General features: G+C 31.1%; 2 long non-coding RNA genes across 3 annotated transcripts; both read left to right on the plus strand.

Annotated features, from left to right (window-relative positions):
* The first annotated feature begins 13 nt into the window (after window positions 1–13).
* On the plus strand, window positions 14–22,472 carry LOC127702504 (uncharacterized). Of its 2 annotated transcripts, none has more exons than XR_007982455.1 (3): window positions 14–259; window positions 18,055–18,146; window positions 21,813–22,472. It is a non-coding gene; the product is annotated as an uncharacterized LOC127702504 (long non-coding RNA). The 2 variants fall into 2 exon arrangements; XR_007982456.1 differs by lacking the exon at window positions 14–259 and adding an exon at window positions 11,756–11,855.
* On the plus strand, window positions 1,344–3,650 carry LOC127702505 (uncharacterized). The gene is made up of 3 exons (XR_007982457.1): window positions 1,344–1,743; window positions 2,186–2,342; window positions 3,226–3,650. It is a non-coding gene; the product is annotated as an uncharacterized LOC127702505 (long non-coding RNA).
* Window positions 22,473–22,724: the final 252 nt, after the last annotated feature.

A 22,724-nucleotide genomic window follows, 5' to 3' on the forward strand; every position in this document is an offset into this window, starting at 1 on the left:
GTAACAGGTAACAGGTAACAGGTCTGTGGAATCGGAACAAACATTCTGACCTTCAATCTGTTAAAGTTCGATCTACAAGAGTCGAGAAAGAGTGGCAGTGTCGATAGAAAAAGCGTCTGTTATCCAAATAAATCAGGGAACCAGTTCAAGAAAGACAAACTTTTTGTGACCTTGAAGATGCAGGTCATGCAGAGCTTTGCTGAATGAAAACACGTCAGTACGACAGGAGCATGTTGTTGAAATGATTTCAATATATATGGTAAACATTTAGTTAAAACAAGTGTGAGAGCAATGTACGTTTAAAGAGGAACTGGATTTTTTTTTTGGGGGGGGGGGGGGGGATGGGGGAAGGGGTTAAAGGTTGATAAGGGACATCATTGGATTTTTATGGGGCTAGGATGAAAAATTTTGTACTTCATTTTATTAGTTGTAATGTCTTTCCTCAGCCGCAGCATTTGTTTTTTTCACTCTATTCGGTCCTGCAAGTTTTTAAGTTTTTTGTATTAAAATTGAGAATGGATATATGGGGATTATTGTGTCACAGAGACAACAACCCGACCAAAGAGCAGAAAACAGCCAAAGGCCACCAATGGGTCTTCAACATAGCGAGAAAATTCCGCACCCGGAGACGTGCTTCATCTGGCCCCTTTAAGGTTCATCTATACACTTTAACAAAAATGGCTGTGTTTACACCACCCATATAAAATAAGTAAAAAGGTAGCTCCTTAGATATGAATATAATGCATCACCATATAGCCTATGAGTATGACACATTGAAAGGATACATTTTAACTATTGAGGATAAAATTATATGTGCAATAATATAAATAAATAAATGAATATTTTATGTCAAATTGGGTTGAGAATAAGATTCTGTTTGATTTAACGAACAAAAACAATTAAGATTCTTTTTGAAAAATGTGCATGGCTCTTAAAAGAGCCGTTTTTAAACAGATCTGTTGCAGAAATTATCTTCAGTCTGTACGAATTGTTAGGATAACTCCGTTTTTTTCTTCAAGTGACCGTACTGGCAACTGCCCTGCACTACAGTCTACTAATTATTTCTCCCTTGACTTCATTATTTCTCCTTTGACTTCATCATGTTCATTGACTGTTACTGGTCTACTGTACTTTTGAGAAAAATAAAGTGAACGGCTTTCATTTTCCACATTGTTCTATAAACTGTTTCGATATCTTAACTTTGTCGGTGTGATGAATTTTTCATCATTTTCATGTCATGAACTCGGCACTGGAACTCGGGTCATATAAGTTAATCTATAGAAACATTTCACATATAATCCGCTCCAATCAATTGTACGCTAAATGTCAGTGTTTTTGCATAATTTGAGCAGAAAATTCGTGAAACTGTAGTCTATAATGTTGTTTTTCAACACACATGTTTACATTCATGGAGGCTGCCATTTTTTTCTACCAGACTATAAATATAACCGCTGATTTGATTGGATAACTCAATTTCCGGGATTTCTGATTGGCCAATCAGATCGTCGTTATCATTAATACACGAAATGTGTTCAAATTTGAAACTAAAAATATTGTACGAGTATGTATCCTGTCCAGCTGTGGTTACATTAATCATGTTAATAATTATAAATATTCAACAACCTTCGATAAATAAAGAAATAGACATTAAAGGCAGAACATTTAGGCATGACATTAGCTGTTGAACCAAGAATTTACGATGAAACGATTTGCTGATGTAGGGCAGACTTACAGCAGATACAGGTAATTTTTAAGAGATTTTACATTTGATTTTTACATCATGAATATTTTTGATTAAAAATTAAAAAAAAAAGATATGCACCCCTTTAGTTTCATGTGCTCCGTTAGTTCACACTTTGAGGATGACCATTTGGTGTTCTGAAAAGGGGGAGGAGGGAATGTAATAATAATTTTATTATTCAATATTCAATTACATTGTGTGCCTTCACAATCAAGGAAAGATGTTTACTACACAATGTCAGGCACATTCAACTTAATTTTGTCATGTTCTGATTTGGATGGACATGCAACACAAAAAATCACTAAAGGTTAATATTGTGTTTTAGAATCTTTATACTTAAATGAAAGAAGCTTCTTAATTATATATGTACATTGTATGATAAATATCAGTAATATATGATGCAAACAGGTCATGACCAGAATTAAAAATTATTAATTTTTTTAGGTCGTCCATATATTAAAAGGGATTGATCATGGTGAAGGTACAAAGCTGCAAAAATGATGACTGTGCATCGATCAATATCCACTCAATAATATGAAAACACGATGAAAACAAATGAACCAGCAGCAGAAAAGAAATTTGAGTATAAGATTATTGAAAGGTACTTATTGAATTATTTTTTCATCCTTTCCACACTCGAAATAAAAATACATTAATCATTCACATCTATAAGCTGTAAATACATCTCAAAAACATTGATCTGGGCCCTCGGTCATAAAACTTTACTCAGTACTCGGAATACAAAATTTGTGCTTGATTGGTTGATTTCTGAGTCTGAGTACAATTATCGTGCTCGAAAGTTTTATGACCGCAAGGCCTGATCATCATGCACAATGGTTAATCATGGCTATTATGTGAATAAAATGAGGTGTCTGGTATGCTTCAACCAGATAGTAAACCAACAACAAACACAACGCAAAGGGAAAGATAATATGAGGCTAAATAAAAATATATGTGTGGTTACAATTACCTTACCTACCTTTTTTTTCGTCTTAACAATAGCCTACCCTAAAGATTTTTTTGTCATTTTTCAGTAAGTACTGTTTATGTCAGAATGTTGCTCCCATAGACTCAATGTAAAAAAAAAGCCATAAAATAAAAACAAATTCTTTCCTACCTACCCTAATATTTTTTTAAATGTAACTGGAACCACACATACTATTTTATTTGGCCTCTTAGAGACACCTGATCCATGAACAATAAAAGTCTATTTTGATAAAAAGAGATGTGTGTTATAAGTCTAAGAGACAGCAACCCAACAACTATAGCCAAAGATATCTAGAGAACACATAGTCTTCAACAATAGACATTCATGTGTCTAAATTGCTCTTAGTGTATAAATGTTGTGAATAAATTAAACAAACAAAAAAAAATATGCCAGTAACATATATTTTTGAATAATTGCAGACTGGAGCATGGTATTGTAATGTTATTTTAATTCAAAATTCTATGCATGTTATGATGTATGATTTTTTTTCTTTCAGATTAATCAATGAAGACTAAATGGAACAGGATTGGAATGCAGAAACTTTGGACTTAATTCATGAATGATATCAATGGAAGATGAAGAAAACTGACCAAACTGACAAAGTATTTCGTATGCATGTAAACTGGACATTTTTGTTTGTTTAATGCACAATAAACTAATTTGTAAAATTGAAAATTAAAACCATTTGTGAAAGATTTCAAGAGGACCAAAAGTTACCATGGACTTATGAATGATTTAACCAGAAAAATGATTTACATGTACAATTAAGTAAATACATATTTGACTAAAAATGATAATTTATCAACATTAATATTTTAAAGAGGTTGATCTTTTTCGTTTAAAAGGTCTTAAATGTGGATAATGTATAAACTGTTGTAATTTCTTTAATTGTTGACTTGCATTAAAATGGTTATTGTCTTATTTCAAGTTTTCTTATTAATTCATTAAAAAATAAGCAGTGCATGCAAAATGATATCTAATATTTCAGTGAAATTATCAATTTCCATTGAAATATCACTGGTTTTCTTTGGTTGATTGTTACAATTTCCAATGGAATTACCACTGGTATCCCAGTTGAAAACAATAAATGTCCAGTGGGAAAACAATGGTATTCCAACGAAGTTTTCACTGGTATTCCAATGAAATTTCCACTGTATTCCACTCGAGTATTCACTGGAATCCCCACTGGATATTCCACTGATATCCCAATGGAAAACAATGAATGTCCAATGAAAATCCCGACCAAATTTCCCAGTGGTAATACAGTGGTATTCCAATGGAACTCTGATGGAACTCCACTGGTATTTTCAGTGAAATCCTACTTTACATTTTCAGTAGGGAGAGTATCCAATTACATTAAACAACATTCTGGTGTAAATAAACTTACACCTATAAATAGAAATCTATCAATTTACATTAATCATAATATCTTGAGATGTAAATGCACTTAATTGGTCTAACACCCTCAGGGTTTATCTAATACATACACTTTCTGTTCGAAAAGAGGAAACTTAACAAACATTTGGGTAAAACTTTCAACAAATGCATAGAACATACATACTAAAACATCAAGACTTGACACAGTTTTTATGTAGTGGTAAAGACTTATTGCCTTTTAACTCGATGTAAGTTTCTGGATTTTTTAGCTTTTTAGTTCTATTCCATTCATAGCAAGGGTACGTCTCAAAAGTCTACCTATTAAAAAGTCTCGTCTTAAAAGACTGTGTTTATACGCTATGATAGATATCTTTTTGTCAACCGTGTAACGCGTTGTGGGGGCACTTGGAAATACCGGGCTTCCGTCTGTCCGTCCGTCCGGTTCGAAAATGGTGAACGATTGACTTTTTTTAAAAGAGTTATGCCCCTTAGAAATATTAAATATATGGAAAATGGCCTCGTTAGCGATCTCACGGGTACAATTCTTGTCAGATTTTTATAAAACTTGTACTATTATATAGGTTGATATCAGCAATATCTCGGACAAGTTCTAAAATGGTGGACAATCAACTTTATTTAAAAAAGTTGAGTCCCTTGGAAATATTAAATTTGTGGAAAATGGGTACAATTCTTGCCATATTTTTTTTTTAAATTTTTTTTTTATTGTTTTTGTAATAATAAGAATTCATTTAAAACTTTACTATAATCATGATAATTCTCAAAACTTTACCATGTTTACTCCATATTGTTTAACTCTATTCCCTAGACTTGTTAATGTAAAATCAAAATAAATGCAAATGGAAATAAAATGGAATGCAGGTGAGCTTATATTATCCCTGCTTGCAATTTGGGGAGGTATATACTTAAGAAACAGGATGTCTGCCTCCTTCTTAAAAAAATAAATACATTTTTTACTTTTAAATCATTAGACAAATTGTAAATGGACAATTGCAACAGAACAGACTCAAGGTTTTTGGTCTTTACATAAATAAAAACAGAATTGGGAAGCAAATTATTTTGTTTGTTTCTTGCACTAAATTTATTATGTTCATGCAAGAAAATGCATATAATTATCTAGAGCTTATACTTTCTTAATATTAGCCTCAAAGATGTTGAATGTCAACTGAAAGGAATTTAATTGTTTATGTAACTAGATTAAGACAGATTAATGTGTTCCATAGAACCTGTTCAGCCTATGTCAATTTGAAGTTTTTATTACTTTAACTTCACTAGAATCAATGTTTAGAACTATTAATAGCAATTGAGCGGTATGATAAGCATCAAAAGATACATGTATGTGTATTAAAATTATGATTATTGAATTGAAGATTATGATAAAAAAAAAAAGACAAAATACTTCTACCCTACAGTATATGTGTACTGTAAGAAATAATTTGTAAATTTATCAGTCATGGGGTAGATTTTATATGTATTAATTCCCCTAATATGACCTTTTTACATATATAATATTTATATGTGTGACCTGCAACCCGCAACCTGCGACCTGCCACCTGCAAAATAGCACTTCCCTGGAATACATTGTACTTAACTTATTGATATTTGTTAACAATTTTATTAATTCTGGTTAGTCAATTTGATAACAATATAAATGTATATCTTTTTCAAGTTTTAAAATTTGTACATCATTGTTTTTACTCATTCCAAGCTGACTATATAGCTAGTTTATCAAAATAAAATGTTGTTTTTATTATTAATCCATTACAACAATCAGTGAGAATTATTATTTTGAACAATTAATGCTCTAAAACAAATCTTAAGCCAACAACTTTTAAATATTTCTATGTGTTTTCATAAATTTCCAGAATTTATACCATATAAATATCTGAATAAGTTTTTTAAAGTTTAATACCCATAAAACAATATGTTTTAATAGAAGTAGGGAGAATGGACCCTAGGCGAACGGACTCTATGGGCGAACGAACTCAGGGCGAACAGACCCAGGGCAAACATGTAATCAGGGCGAATGGATTTTGTTAATGCGATTTATATTCTTAAATGAACAGGCTATACATCAAAGAATATAATGTAATAAAACCTCAATCTTTATCCAAATCTTCAAATTGTATATATACATTGTATATGTAATTTTCTTTCCTGTTTCAATCAAACATAATTATATACCTACTTTTTGTGTAGTCAAAGAACAAATATAAATTTCTTCTTTTTATTAAGTAGGTACAATCTTTTTTCCTTTATTTTGTGTCTGCTTATATGGTTTATTCCTGCTATTCCTACATTTTAAAATTTGGTATGTCATTTGTAAGAAATCCATGTAGGAATAGGAGGAATACTTCAATAAACAAGGGATTAAATCAGATGAGGTTGTAAAAACATAAGGCTAATTAACTTTGGGTAAATATCCATATAACTGCTCTAGTTTTCATAAATTCCCAGTTTGAAAATATTATGAAAGTGTTAATATAAAAAAAATTCAAACAACTGCATGTTATTGGTTCATTGTAATTGTCCTTTATCTTTATTCTGTTTTATGTAATTTTTCTATCGTTTTTCAAAACTGTTGTGTGTTTTTCCTAATGTAATGAAAAGTCTTTGTCATTGAGTGAATCCATCAAAAATAAATCAAAACAAATTTGTACAAAGTCCCCTAAAATAGATTTTACTAACACAATGACGTTAGCATCATTTAAGCACAATAAAATATTTTAAGCACTACAATAAAAAAATATTATCCTTTATATGAGAGTGAAATATCAAAATTACTAGACAATATAATATGTTTAGATATGAAAATTTATTATACAATCAGTACATATAAAGCAAGAATTTTAGTTCTACACCAAATATGTTACATGAACCATTTGAAAATTAACGCATGAAATTATTTAACGTGTTGTTTTCATTGTATTTACACAATCAGTCTTTTATAAAGTCATTGTAATCTGGGACTAATATATGTATTGGTCCTATCTATGGGTTCTAGCATCATGCATCATCTGGGTACTGTGATTTATCTTATTTTGAGTGTTATGAAGTGTAGTTTAAATTTGGCATTGCACATTCAACATATACTTTTGTAGCATTAATCTTAGCATAAAGGCTATCTATTAAGATTACGGTTTGAATTCTAAACTGTAAGTGTAATATGTATAATTCAATTTGATTTTTTATTGCTGTATTAAGCCTTTTCTTTCTCATTATTTTTCATATTTGAAAAACGTGGAATTCCCTTTTATATAAATTGAAAGTACATTTCTATATTTAATTTTCTATTTTATTCTCTGCAATGCATCCATTTTTATCTCTATAATCATAATTCTTCACAAGGATTTGTATAGTGAGATTTGTATCTCACTATACAAATCCTTGTTCTTCAAGGCATAAATACGCAAAAAGGTGCATTTCTTTTGCACTTATTTACCTGTAAATCAATTAAATCTAAATTGCTAAAACAACAAATTACCTTATAACAACAGCTATTATTGTACTTTGTTTGTAGGAAGAGAAGGAAAATGTATTTTTAAAATGTAGGAATAGCAGGAAGACACCGCTTATATTGACATTTTGATTCCATTATGTCAAAAACATAGTACAAGCAATATTCCAGAAAACAGTTGGGCACTCAAGGGAGATATTTAATTCTATTCATATGATTATGTATATTATTATATAGACATGTATAATATATATGTCTGTCTGAAGTCATTATTTGGGTCAAAACAAAACAAAAATATTCTGAACCTGTGTGAAGTTCAGTAAATAATGATTTAGTACATGTATACCAGTAAATATATATATGTAAATGTTAAAAAAGACAACCAACTGCCCGTCAATAACATGTTTAGTTAAAATGAATTGGTAATTTTAAGAAAATTTTGCAGTTTTTATACGACCGCAAAAAATTTTTGCGGTCGTATATTGGTATGACGTTGGCGTTGTCGTCGTCCAAAGACACATTGGTTTTCGCACAATAACTTTAGTTTAAGTGAATGGATCTCTATGAAATTTTACCATAAGGTTCAATACCACAAAAGGAAGGTTGGGATTGATTTTGGGGGTTATGGTACCAACAGTTAAGGAATAAGGGGCCAAAAAGGGGCAAACATAGGCATTTTTGTAACTTCCAAACAATAACTTGTGTGTTAGTGTATGGATCTCTCTGACATTGTACCACAAGGTTCCATATCACAAAGGGAATGCTGGGATTGATTTTGGGGGTAATTGTCTCTTAATTTTAGGAAGTAGGGGCCAAAAAAAGGGCAAAAAAAAACAAGCATTTCTCTTGTTTCATGACAATAACTTGTATGTAAGTGTATGCATCTTTCTGAAATTGTACTACAAGGTTCCATATCACAATGGGAAAGCTGGAATTGAATTTGGGGGTAATTGCCCAAAACGCTTAGGAATAAGGGGCAAAAAAAGGGCCAAAAATAAGCATTTTTCTAGTTTCCAGACAATAACTTGTGTTCAAGTGTATGGATCTCTCTGAAATTGTACTGCAAGGTACCATACCACAAAGGGAAGGCTGGGATTGAGTTTGGGGGTAATTGCCTCAAAATTTTAGGAATTAGGGACTAAAAAGGGGCAAAAAACAAGCATTTTTCTAGTTTCAGGACAATAACTTGTGTGTAAGTGTATGGATCTTTATGAAATTGTACTACAAGGTTCCATATCACAAAGGGAAAGCTGGGTTTGAGTTTGGGGGTAATTGCCTTAAAGGTTTAGGAATAAGGGGCCAAAAATAAGCATTTTTCTAGTTTCAAGACAATAACTTGTGTTCAAGTGTATGGATCTCTCTGAAATTGTATTGCAAAGTACCATACCACAAAGGGAAGGCTGGGACTGATTTTGGGGGTAATTGCCTCAAAATTTTAGGAATTAGGGGCCAAAAAGGGGCAAAAAACAAGCATTTTTCTAGTTTCAGGACAATAACTTGTGTGTAGGTGTATGAATCTTTATGAAATTGTACTACAAGGTTCCATATCACAAAGGGAAAGTTGGGTTTGAGTTTGGGGGTAATTGCCCTAAACGTTTAGGAATTTTGGGCCAAAAAAGGGCCAAAAAACAAGCATTTTTACAGTTTCCAGACAATAACTTGTGTTCAAGTGTATGGATCGCTCTGAACTTGTACTGCAAGGTACCATACCACGAAGGGAAGGCTAGGAATGAGTTTGGGGTAGATGAATCTTAAGGGGGTTCAAAAAATTGGGAGAGAGATAATTATTCCTTTTTTTCCTTTTTTTTTTCTTTAAAATTTTCCATTATAAGTTGGTTATTTTTAATTTATATATGTATAAAAGCAAATAATAATGATATGGTTTGATCTCATCAAAAATTGAGATATTGGGGTTCTTTGATATGCTGAATCTAACCGTGTATTTAGATTCTTAATTTTTGGTCCCATTTTCAAATTGGTCTACATTAAGGTCCAAAGGGTCCAAAATTAAACTTAGTTTGATTTTAACAAAAATTGAATTCTTGGGATTCTTTGATATGCTGAATCTAACCTTGTATGTATTTAGATTTTGGATATTGGACCATAATAGGTAAATTAAAAAATTTTAAGTTCTTAGACCACATTCATTCTGTGTCAGAAACCTATGCTGTGTTAAATATTTAATCACAATCCAAATTCAGAGCTGTATCAAGCTTGAATGTTGTGTCCATACTTGCCCTAACTGTTCAGGGTTCGACGTCTGCGGTCGTATTAAGCTGCGCCCAGCAGAGCATTTTATTGGTTATTGTCTTGAATATTATTATGGATAGAGATGCATTGTAAACAGCAATAATGTTCAGCAAAGTAAGATCTACAATTAAGACAACATGACCAAAATGGTCAATTGACCCCCTCAGGAGTTATTGCCCTTTATAGTCAATTTTTTAAGAATTTTTTAAGAATTTTTGTAATCTTTTACAAAAATTTTCTCCGAAACTACTGGGCAAAATAGAATCAAATTTTACCCCTTTTTTCGAATTTTGCCTTTTATCTTGAAAACTTTAATAGATAGAGAGAAACTTTAAAATGCAAAAATGATCAGAAGGACAAGTTTTACAAATAAGTCTTATGGTTGAAATCATCAGTTGACTCCTAATTAGAGATGTACATTGTAGCTCTGTGATGCCAATTTGTACAATCTTTCTTTAGCGTTTTTGTCTTACATCTTAAAACGTATAATAGATAGACACATGATGATGATAGAAAGAAACTTAAATATATACAAAAATGATAAGCAAGACAAGATCTACAGTTAAGACAAAAGGCGGAAATTGTCAGACGACTCCTTATGGGAGTTATTGCCCTTTAACTACGATATTTACCATTTTTTTTTGCTCTATATGATAAAAAATAATAATAGATAGATAGAAACTTAAATAATCCAAAATGATAAGCAAGACGAACTACTAATAAGTCAAATTATGCTGATATAATTAGTAGACTGTTACTCTTTATAGGAGTTTTTTACTCTTTTGTGTTTGGAGCAAAAGCTAAATAAGATCATGAAGATAGAGAGAAACTAAACTGACTTCAATGATCAGCAATATAAGATACAAAAAAAAACCCAGAGATTTTTGTCATTAATTCTATTCTTGTCTACAATGTTGGAGAGTGTCCTTTGTTGAATATATTGCATATATAGACCAAGGTGAACGACACAGGCTCGCGAGAGTCCTAGTCATTTAAAGATGAATCAAATATCCTAAAGCTCATTAATTGCCTGAAATGATGTTTGGCAATAGGTTGAATAATCATTGCAGATTTCAGGAAATAAGCCTAATGCCTGAAAATTGCCTTCAATAACCTAATGCCTAGGTGTAAGCTTATTGCCTAGGATTTAAGCTTAATAGATAATTTTATTTATATATATAATTAGTACCGCTAACATAAAGAATTAAAAAAAAATAGAAATTAGTAATTTTTAAGAACTATTACAAAAACATACATAAGATCATTTATTTTCATCTAGTTAAGGTACACATATATATATATATATGTGTGTGTGTGACAAAATATTCATAAAAGTGTTTCACTTCAAACTGTCCTGAACAAGTTATTTCAAGACAGAATTTAATTCATATGTATACAGTCATTATATGCATTAATTAGGGAATGATATGTGTAAATTTCATAACCACTGTTGTTGAACTTTTAAAGAAATATTTGAAAGAGAATCGAAAGACATAATCTTTTTATATTATATTACTGTGTCTAAACTTCAAAGTGAAATTAATTAACTTGCCATTTTCTTCTTTGAACTGTTTTCCTCCACTGCATGATTCTTCACAAAAACACCACAAAAACAATAGTAATAAAAATAGTAATAAAAATAAGAGACTGAGAGTACTGTATTCATGATGAATTTCAAATTTTATATTCCTCTACACATTTTATGATGTCCAAGTAATCAGGTCATGACATCAATATGAATCTGTAGTAACCAATGAGATAAAAGAGAAATTCATTTTATGTCTTCCTAGATCTTTGGATAAAAACAGGCCATATTTACTTGTGTGTATTTTGCTTAAACATAAAAACACAAGTAAATGTTATACATATAAATACTCACCACATTGATTCAATGGGCATAATAAAGTATAATTGGAGTAGGCCTTTTAGTGTAAATAAAAGTGAAACCATAAGAATTAAGGATTAGAATACACAGTATTAGATGTTCACAATGACATACAGGGAGAGAATTTGAAAAGTTTATTGTAAGTATTTCATACTTAATGCCAATAATTGTTATCTTTTCTGTTTTGTGTATGGTCTCCTAAAAGTTTTATTTTATATCCATACCAGAGGAGTACTAAGGGGGTGGGGCTAGAGGGCCTGGCGCCCCCCTTTTTAAAAAAAAAATTAAATTATTTAGGGAATCACTGAAGAATGATTTGAGCGAGCCCCCCTTTTAGGCAGTCAGTGGGCCCCTTTTGAAAATTCTTGATCTGCCACTGCATAACAACAGACATACAGAAATTCAACATGTTTTATATTTTAAAAAAATTCTAATAGATCAATTAAAAACTTTTTAGATTGATATAAATGCATTAGTGATAAATTTAATAATCTGTCACCTAAGGATATTTGCCTATGTTTTATGTCCCACCTTTGGGCATTATGCTTTTCGGTCTATGCGTCAGTTCCTCCATCTATCAATGATGATATCTGTCCAGCTTCAGGTTTAAGTTTTTGGTCAAGGTAGATTTTGATGAAGTTGAAGTCCAATTGAAACTAGCTTAGTACATGATGTTCCCTATATGATATGATCTTTCTTATTTTAATGCCAAATTACAGTTTTTACCCCAATTTCATGGTCCACACATTTAAAATGATAGTGCCAGTGGGGCATCTGTGTACTATGGACACATTCTTGTTGTTGATTTAAATGTGAAGTATCAAGTATTTGTTTCTGAATTTCATGAGTTGATATTTGCCTACAAATTAAAATTCAAGAATTTTGCAAACATGTGTACCACTTAAAAATATTTTTGACATGGATGAGGGTTTAGATGGGGTTTACAAAAAGAAAATAACTGGCAAAATGTGCAGAATAAAGGTATAAAAAATAAATAGGCAAAAGTAGGCAAACAAAATAAATATTAGAGAATAATAGGTGCTGAAATATAAAGAATAGAGATAAATGGACAAAATTAACAAAAGATTAAAGAAAAACAATCTAATATATGAAGAATAAAGATATACAGAACCCCTATCTAGACCTTAATAAATCAAGCCATTAACACATAAATGACAAATACCCTGATTATCTTTTTTTTTTAGGTCAGACAGGAATTTCATTAGTTACTCTTGAACATGTTGAATAAAAAAAGTTTATAAGGCCAAATAATGTACAAAGTTAGAAATTTTGATAATCAAGAGATTTTCAGTGAAAAACAGAATTCATAGATAAAATACAAAACTTAGAACCTCAAATTGAAAAATTATAATTGAAACTGGTTAATTGTATAATAGAGCAAAAAACTTTGTAATTTAATTGAACAGTACATTATGTGATCACTGTTTTAGAGATGAATTTCATTTCATATATTTTATAGCATTAATATCATCATGATCATTATAGAAATAGGACAAATATATATATATATATATATATATATATATATGTCAATCAACTTTTAGAATCCACTTACATTAACAGAGCGCTTATTTTCCATATAAATATAATAGCCAACTTATGATTTTTTCTGTTTGTCAAAAGTTTTATTTACTATTTAGCTCACCTGACCTAAGAGTCTATGTGAGCTTTTGCCATCCCTTTGTCAAATCATCCTCCCTTTTCGTTAATTCATTGTCAGTTGTACACTTTTTCAAAGATCTTCTCCTCTGAAACTACTGAATTAATTTTAACCAAACTTAGGCTAAATGGTCCTTTAATAGGGTATAGAGTACATATATTTTGTAATTTTAATCTTGTCCTTTAATTAAGAAACTCTGCATAGTTTGGTCAAAACAATTAGCATTTTAAGATTAATCTGCCCTGAAATTTTCAGACCAATCTGACAACCCTATTTGAAGTAATTGCCCCTGAAATAATAAGTTTCCACAATTTTTATGTTCTTGGTAACACTGATTGTCATATTGAAAACAATTTCAGATAAAGATAAATTTTAAACAGCAAAACAGTTGTATGGATCCTTATATGAGTTATTGCCCTTGAAAGACAAAATTTTAATAAAATTTAGAGTTTCTTGTAGAAAATATGATAGATTGAGAGACACTTTAAGTGGTAAATATGTTCAGCTAAGTAAGATCTGTGAATAAGCTTACATGACCACAGATAAGCTGCGTTTTTGCGTGATCACGCAATAAAAATAATTAAAAACCCAATGTAATTGCCCATTGCAGGGTTCAATAACCCAATTAATTCAAAGGAAAACCCAATTATATGCCAAAAACATGGGTTTTTAACGCTTTTATTCGCTATCGTTTGCGTTATTTACCCTTACTTGATTACAGTCGTCAGGTAAATCTATTTTTATAATATTTATAATTGGAAATGTCCTTTCGTTCTAAAAATAGAGCCCTGCATCAAGTAGCTGTAATGGGTCCCTGTTGAAATTTTCCGTTGCTCAAAAGGTACACGTGTTTATGAAAAGATTTCGATCTTCTCGGCGTTTATCCAATTAGCGTGTGACATGCTGTCATTTTTTTTCGAATTGCTCGGGATTCATCGCAACATACAATGAATTAAAACGAAAGTAAATGTCCGGTAAAAATATTGAATAGAAGCATGTTTTCGGCTTCTTTTTGATAGCTGAGGGAAAGTTATGACGATAACAAGACTCAGCTAGTGATTTTAGGAAGCGGCCATTGAACGCACGGGCGTGTTTGCGTACCATAACGAGAACATTGCTAGAGCGATAAACACGGGGTTCCGTCAAAAACGAAATCAGTTGGAAAAAGTGAAAGGCCAAATCAATTATGACAAGATATGTAGTTTGAAAGCATCGGAAACTAAAAGTTCTGATAAGGGACAACTTAACCCAGATTTATGTAAATTGAATTAAACGAAAACAGTTTATATATTATTTTTTTCATTTTAGTTGATGAGTGAATACACATATATCCGTTTTTTTACGTCAATGCAGCTTGACACTTTTTTTGTTTTGGTCTAATTGTTCTAGATGCTTAAGATAGTTGTCTTATTGGCAAGTGCAGTATAACATTGTCATTTATTTACTTGATGTTGCAGAATTATTTGTAAATTTAAGTTGAATGTGGTCTCCGTCATTATAAACCACCCTATAAACTTCAAGGTTTTGGGGTATATCTTAAATCTGGAAACTACTTTTTTATTTTTATTAAAAAGTAGATCTGGCAAATAGGTGAAAGGACTGGCAAAACTTTCTTACAGCACCTAAATTTCACATATATTACACAAAAATCTAAACACTTAGCCACATCTACCCCAACTATAATTAAACTGTAGGGTGATCATATGGGATCTAGAAAGGCAATTAGTTCCTGTCCAACTAGTGACACCAGCTGCAGTTTACATAAGTTTTGAGAAAATACAAAACTGACAGAACGTTTAAAACGGGACACAAATTAAATGTTCAATTGCTCGTCAGTGAATAAACCAAATAAAACAGCTAGCACATATTCTACAAAGAAAGAAACACATTTAAGATGGAAACACATCTGGGGTTGATATAATGTGAATATAACATGCCTAAATATTCAATATTGTGTTGATGAAAAAACCCAATACATTAAGGAGCTTGGTGGTGAAAAACCCAATTTGATATTTGCTTGAGGGGTGAATTGGAATTGATAATGCAATTAAAAAACTTTATCACCCAATTACATAAAAAAATGGTGGGTAAAAACCCCAATTTGTGAATTCTTATCTGGAGCTCTGTCATGACCGAAACAGTCAATTGATCCTTTATCCTGTTTATAGCAGTTTTTGCCCTTGAAAAATTATTTTTACCTAAAATTATGTTTTTTGCAGAAACAATGATAGAAAGAGAGAAACTTTAACATGTTTAAGTGATAAATATGTTCAGCAAAGTAAGATCTGGGAATAGGACTTACATTATTTAAATCATTAATTGATCATTTAAAGCAGTTATTTCCCTTGAATGAATATTTTATCCAATTTTTTTATTTTTTGCAGAAACTATGATAGGTACAGACAACTTTTAACTGCACAAATGTATATAAGACATATATTTTTAAATAAGTGAACATGACCACTTAATTTAAAAATTATTGGAGCTAGCTAAAATACAAGTGTAAATTAGAAAAAAATGATCAGCTTGACAAGATGTACAAATTTATCCACCAAGGAATAAAAAGATTACTTTATTTTTATATATTGCCCCTGAAATACCTATTTTTCTTACTTTTAGGAGTTTTTATGCCCCATTTATGGGCATTATGTTTTTCAGTCTGTGCGTCCGTTCCTTTGTCTGTCCGTATGTCTGTCTGTCCCGCTTCAGGTTAAAGTTTTTGGTCTTTCAGGTAAAAGTTTTTGGTCAAGGTAGTTTTTGATGAAGTTGAAGTCCAATCAACTTGAAACTTAGTACACATGTTCCCTATGATATGATTGTTCTAATTTTAATGCCAAATTAGAGTTTTGATCCCAATTTCACGGTCCACTGAACATAGAAAATGATAGTGCAAGTGGGGCGTCTATGTACTATGGACACATTCTTGTTTGCTGTCATTTGAAAACTGTAGGAGATAGACCTGTTAAAAGTGTTGTCTGCAAAAATTATCAGCATGACAAGATCTATGTCATGTATGTTCTTTAATGGTATTTTTAACATTGATTTCTGCTTTTGGAGTTATTGCCCCTGAAACGTTGATATTTACTGTTTTTTTACAGTTTGGCTTGATATATATTAACTTATACATTTATAGGTTAGGTTAAACCTGTTAAATGCAAAAGTGATCAGCAACACAAACAGTACCTATATATATATATATTATATACAGCTGTATAGTATGTGCATTTAAAAGTCCTAGTAAACTGGTGTTTTGTTCACCAGGTGAGTGATACAAAGCCTCTTGTTTCAAAACAAATTTTGCCATACTTCAGTTTTTTAGACATTTCTAGTTGTAAATTATTTTCATAGAAATTGATCCAATATCCACCCATTTAGCATGTTAAGGTGGGAATCATATCTCTGGCCTTACATCATGTACATTGATGCAATATTCCGGGTTATTTCGGAAAACCTTCATCAGAGACCATCCCTTTTGTTTTTTTGTTTTTATGCCCCCGCCGTAGCGGAGGAGGCATTAAGTTTTACCCTTGTCCGTCCGTACGTCCCAAAGTTGGTTTCCGTTCTCTAACTTTAATTTGCCTCAACCAAATGTTACGAAACTTATACACAATACTTATTACTACAGAATACAGATCAAGTTTGAATTTTAATGGTGTCACTTTAACCGTTCTAGAGTTATGCCGCTTTACAAATGGAAAAATTGCTGAATTTTTCGTTTCCGTTCTCTAACTTAAGTTTGCCTCAACCAAATGTTATGAAACTTATACACAATACTTATTACTACAAAACTCAGATCATTAACAAATTTGGGTAGCGTCACTTTTACCGTTCTTCAGTTATGTCCCTTTATAACTTTTAATGATATATATGCAAGTGGGGGCATCATCTGTGCCCCATGGACACATTCCCCATTTGTTCATTTATTTCTTTTTTAATTACTGTTTTACTTTTATTTCTATTCATTTATTTTTTTTTAATTTATTACAGTTTTAATTTTTGATTTTTTAAATAGTTTTTGAATTGTTTTTTTTAATTTGTTAATTAGAATTTGCATTTTAATTTTTTGTTTTTCAAATAATTTTAACCAATGTTGAATTAAGTGTTTCATAGTAAGGAAGTGTGGTCTTAAGAATATCAGTTTACATGTGTTGTTTACATGATGGTCATTCATTAGTTCTGCACAGTTAAATGTTAGTAGAAACTGTGAGCTTTTTATATAAATTTTTTTATAGCTTTGTTTCACTTATTCACCAATGTTTCTTTTTCTTTTGAATCCTATTGATAGGTTTTATGGAATTTGGCACCTATTGTAGAACTTGTTTTAATAAGATGCAAGTATTTCCTGAATACTTTTTGAAGTTTTCTGCTTGAGAATGATAATTTGTACTGAATGATATATTATATCTATTTTCAACCTCGTTTCTTTTCTAGACATAATTTCATAGAAATTGATCCAATATCCACCTATTTAGGTGAGAATCATATCTCTGGTCTAATTTCATAGACAAAATCTCATAGAAGTTGATTCAATGTCCACCCATTTAGGTGCAAATCACCATTTTAAATTGTGCTTTCAAGCAGTTCATATGTAAAAAAAAAAGCTATGGAGGATAAACATTTTCAGCATGAGGTTTAGGCCATTCTGTTCTTATTTCAGATTGACATATATCCATAGGACATGCAGTTAGCCTAGACAATTCTCTGTAAAGTTCAAGGACTTTCTTAGTCAAATATGGGAAGATGTGAAAGGTAAGTTTGAAAGTTTGTAAGTGTGCAAAAATATGTTATGTCTAACAAAATGTGCTGTTTCACAATTAAAATACTATCAAAACAACTCCTGATTGCTCAACATTAAACTTCTGAATTGTCCATGAATCATCTTCACGATTGTCCCACATTATTTGCTCACCTGACTGGTTTGGTCAAGTAAGCTATTTTCATCACTTGGCATCAGTCATCCATTATTTTTGTAAAAAAATCATCTCCTTTAACCACTGCAGGGCTCAACAATAATGCGTGTCGATTGTCCGGTACCAGAGGGAAAAAAGGTCGGACAAGTAAAAGCTACATGAAGCTTGTCCGACGGGACAAGTTAAATCATTCTGTAGAAAAAAAATATTAAATCCAACTTTGACGATAAAAGTAATTACAAGATAACAATAAAAGAAGATAAAAGCAATTATTAATTTGACACGTTTACTTGCAACCAATAATTTAATACTGGTTCTTTGTCAGATACTTTTTAACAGATAAAACGCATACTATCGCATACTATCTCCGAATCCGGTCTTACTGCTTTGTAGATAAGGTAGTAACAAGACAGTTTGGCACCAGCACAGAAACGAATCGGCTCCATGTGTAATCGACTGTTTGGCACTGTAGGAGATATTTTGGGACCAAAACAACCTAGTACCTCATTTCCTTTCCTTATTCTGTTGCTTTATAATAAATAAGATAAATTTTATTTATCAAAAATATTCTTAAAATAAACATGAATAAATTATTGACTATTAAATTCAGAAAATTATATTTGATCATATGTAGACAAAACAATATTTGATTGCGTTTGAATAAACATTTTAATATATTAAAACAGCTGATTGTAGTCAGTCAGGGGACTTACTTAAATGAGTGATTTTCTAAATCACTGATTCAAGTAACATTATGTCCATAAAGGTTAGAAGTAAGAGTTGTCTTTCTATAATAATCACTTATTTAAGTAGTACAAATAAATCACTAGACTAAGTGATTTAATTTTATTGTAGCTTTAAATATAGAATACTAATGATCCAGGGACTAATTATATTGCTAAAATTATCAGAACCAACACCTGTGTTGATAGGATGACTGGGTCATGTCAGGTGATGACCTTGTACTGAATCTAAGATAATGAAATAAAAATCACTTGTTTAAGTATCATACCTTAACTTCCTACCAAACAATCACTCCTTTAAGTATCATTATTTTATTAACCCCCACTAATTTCAACACCCCCCCCCCCCCCCGCGAACAGTGAAATTTTGATCACGAACAGTAGAATTTTATTACATAATCTATAAGATGAAACCTTGAATTTTACAGGAAATATACTCCCACTGCTGGGAAAAATCTGTTAAGAAAGTATCAGTTCATTATGTAAAGCCATTTTTATAGCATTTTTTCAACTAAAATAGAATTTGCAGCTAAATGATTGCATCGAAGGCATAAACCTTGCTGCTTAAAAGAAGCAAAACGTTCATTTTTTTCAATTTTACTATTTAAATGAAAAGATATTATCTAAACCTATGTGTCTAAATTTTGGTAAAACTACAAAATCACAATTTGTGACAAAACTTCGAATTTGCTCCTTAAATAAGTGATTTAAAAATCACTTATTTCAATATGTCCCCTGACTGGTAGTAGGGCATCAATCATTATAATCAATATTTTTAACATAAAAGACCAGGATACAAACCAAATGAGTGTATTATGACTAGCAGGCCTACCAGACTGAGCCTCATGTGCTGAGTCGGATGAGACTTTGGCTTTGATGAATACTAGATTTAGTTGTTCTCGACTCATATTTTGAAAAGGATATCAAGAGATAATAATCAAATTCTGTTCCATTGTTTAAACTCATTTTGTTCATTGAATCAGCTTAAAATGCAAAAAAGGTTAATATTAAGATTTTTTTTGGACAAGTTACAATTCCATTTGAACAAGTAAGGTGATCAAGTCCTTATCCATATCCTTTAAGCAGTAGGTCATATATTTGGTGTATGGAGTGATTGTAAGGTATACATGTGCAACTGACAATTATTATCTGACCTTGACCTCAATTTCCTGGTTCATTGCACAATGTTTAGTTTTTGTGGTTGGGTCTATCTCTCAGATAATAGTAGCAATAAGGCCACTATATTGGTGTATGAAATGATTGTAAGCTGTATTTGCTTGACTGGTTAAACTGACCGTGACTTCATTTTCATGGATCATTTATGGATCAAGTTTATGCGATAATTGTAGTAAAAGCCTCATATTTTCAATCATAAGTAAAGCAGGAATGACATTTGTGAATGTATTGCACTCTTGTTTAAATATTTTCTATGCCAAAAAAATATTATGTCATGTATGTGTGTTTCCAGTTGCATGTAAAAAAAAATATAGGGTCAGTAGGTCAGGATATTTTCTTACTAATTTCATAGTGAAGTTCTTTGAACTTTTGTTCAAATGTTTTGAAGTTTGAAACTGTCATGAATGTTTGTATATCATGTATATATATATTAGATTTATGGTTGTATTTATATAATCAAGTGTACTGCAAGCACACATTAGCTGGCCAATTGTTTATTAGCATTCATGTTCACAAATAGTGCAAATTAGGGACATATGCTAAGGAAGAATTTTTGATTTTTGATTTTTTTGTCAGAGCCAATAAATTAGGGTTGGACAGCAAATCGAAACACATCTTTTTTGTTGTTAGCCCTATTGAAAACTATAGTAAAGAGAGGGAAACAGTTTGAATAGTATAAATGATCTCACATGTCTTTTTATCCCTTTAAAACATTTATTATCTTGAAAAATTAAACTTAATAATCGGGGCCTAATATGACCCTTACCGAACTTACTCCTTTAAAGGTCAAGACGGGTGGAGACGGGGTCAAGACTGGTCGAGACTGAGTTGAGATTGGTCAAGACTAAGTAGAGACTGGTCGAGACTGGTTGAGCATTTGGCAAGACCTTACCAAGATTATCAAGTACTGTATTAGACTCATTAGGTTAAATTGTAGACAAAAGTCAAGTACAGTTAAGTACAGTCTAGATAATGTTGAGTCTTTTCAAGCAAAATCTGTGCTCACTGTCAGAGTCAACTTTACATTGACAGCTTCAATCACAGGCGAGACACTGGGTTCTAAGGAACCCCTTACCAATTTTTCTTAAAACCATTTAAACTTGCCTTGTTTGTTTTAAGACAATTATTGGTAAAGTAACATAATTAAATTAATAGGATTAGAACTTTGCCTCTCTTTTAGAGAAGAAGATATCTGTAGTATGATTGCTAATCCTAATGCTAACTCTAAAAGTAAAAAAAAAAGGTTTTATTTTTTAAAACTTTTCCAGTTTGCCCAATTTGTTTGCAGGTAATAATCGGTAAAGTAACATATGTATCAAAAAATGAGAACACCAGATTGGAAAAAAAAGATGCAGTATGATTGCTAAGGAGACAACTGCCTTAATAAGAACAATATTTAAAAATCATCAGTGTGATATGGCTTCAAATATTGAACAAAACAAATGACATACAGTAAGCTATGAAAGGTCCTGTGATAACAAAATCATCTATTATAAGAAAGGACAAAATATATCGACAAAAACAATCATGAATAATATGCCTGAAGGACTTTAAAGTATTGAACTTGAAGTGACTTTTCTTTGTAGGATACATAGAAATCTTGGAGGACAAATTGACGAGAGTCTTAAAAGACACAGATATGAAGATAAACAAGAGGAAAAGAATGCCAGACATAGTTCATTTTGTAGTTTAAAGGACTGCAGACTTCCTGATATCTTTCAAACTGTTGTGTTTTTTGGTATAAATGTAATAATGCATTATCATCTTATTTGTATAGGCATAATTTGTATAATTTGGAGTTTAGTATGACGTCCATTATCACTAAACTAGTATACATATTTGTTTAGGGGCCAGCTGAAGGACGCCTCTTGGTGCGGGAGTTTCTCGCTGCATTGAAGACCCATTGGTGGCCTTCGGCTGTTGTCTGCTCTATGGTCGGGTTGTTGTCTCTTTGACACATTCCCCATTTCCATTCTCTATTTTATACATCCTGAAAATCTTGTTGGTACCTTTTATCTCCATTAATGCAACTGCTATTTATAAAACATTGTTGTGATTGTAGTTATATATGTGAGTTTATTAGTTAACTTGTGCGTAGTAATTGCATATATGAATTATTTTATACCATATCTATCAATCTTTGTCTTTTAATTAAGAAATAATTTTTAAAACCTTGCTCTTTCAATCCTAGTACATCTATTTTAATTATTTTGCATAGTTTATAAGTTTAAGTAATGCCATTTTATTTCCACATCTAAATTTTACAACAAAAAAAACATAAATAAAAGATTTATATCTGTGTTAACAGTTTATTCAATGAAATATTATATTTATGTTTAATTTGTAATATGCAGTTTGTCTCATATTTTTTTTAATTTGACACATTTTCTTATATTAATCATCAAATTTCAACAATTGTTGGAAACAAACTTACATAAAAACTTTTCAAATGTATCAAAATTCTGTGTTGTAAAATCTCTTAAAGATTTTCTTTTTCA

Source organism: Mytilus californianus, unplaced genomic scaffold (assembly GCF_021869535.1).
Source record: "Mytilus californianus isolate M0D057914Y unplaced genomic scaffold, xbMytCali1.0.p SCAF_5, whole genome shotgun sequence".
NCBI lineage: Eukaryota > Metazoa > Mollusca > Bivalvia > Mytilida > Mytilidae > Mytilus > Mytilus californianus.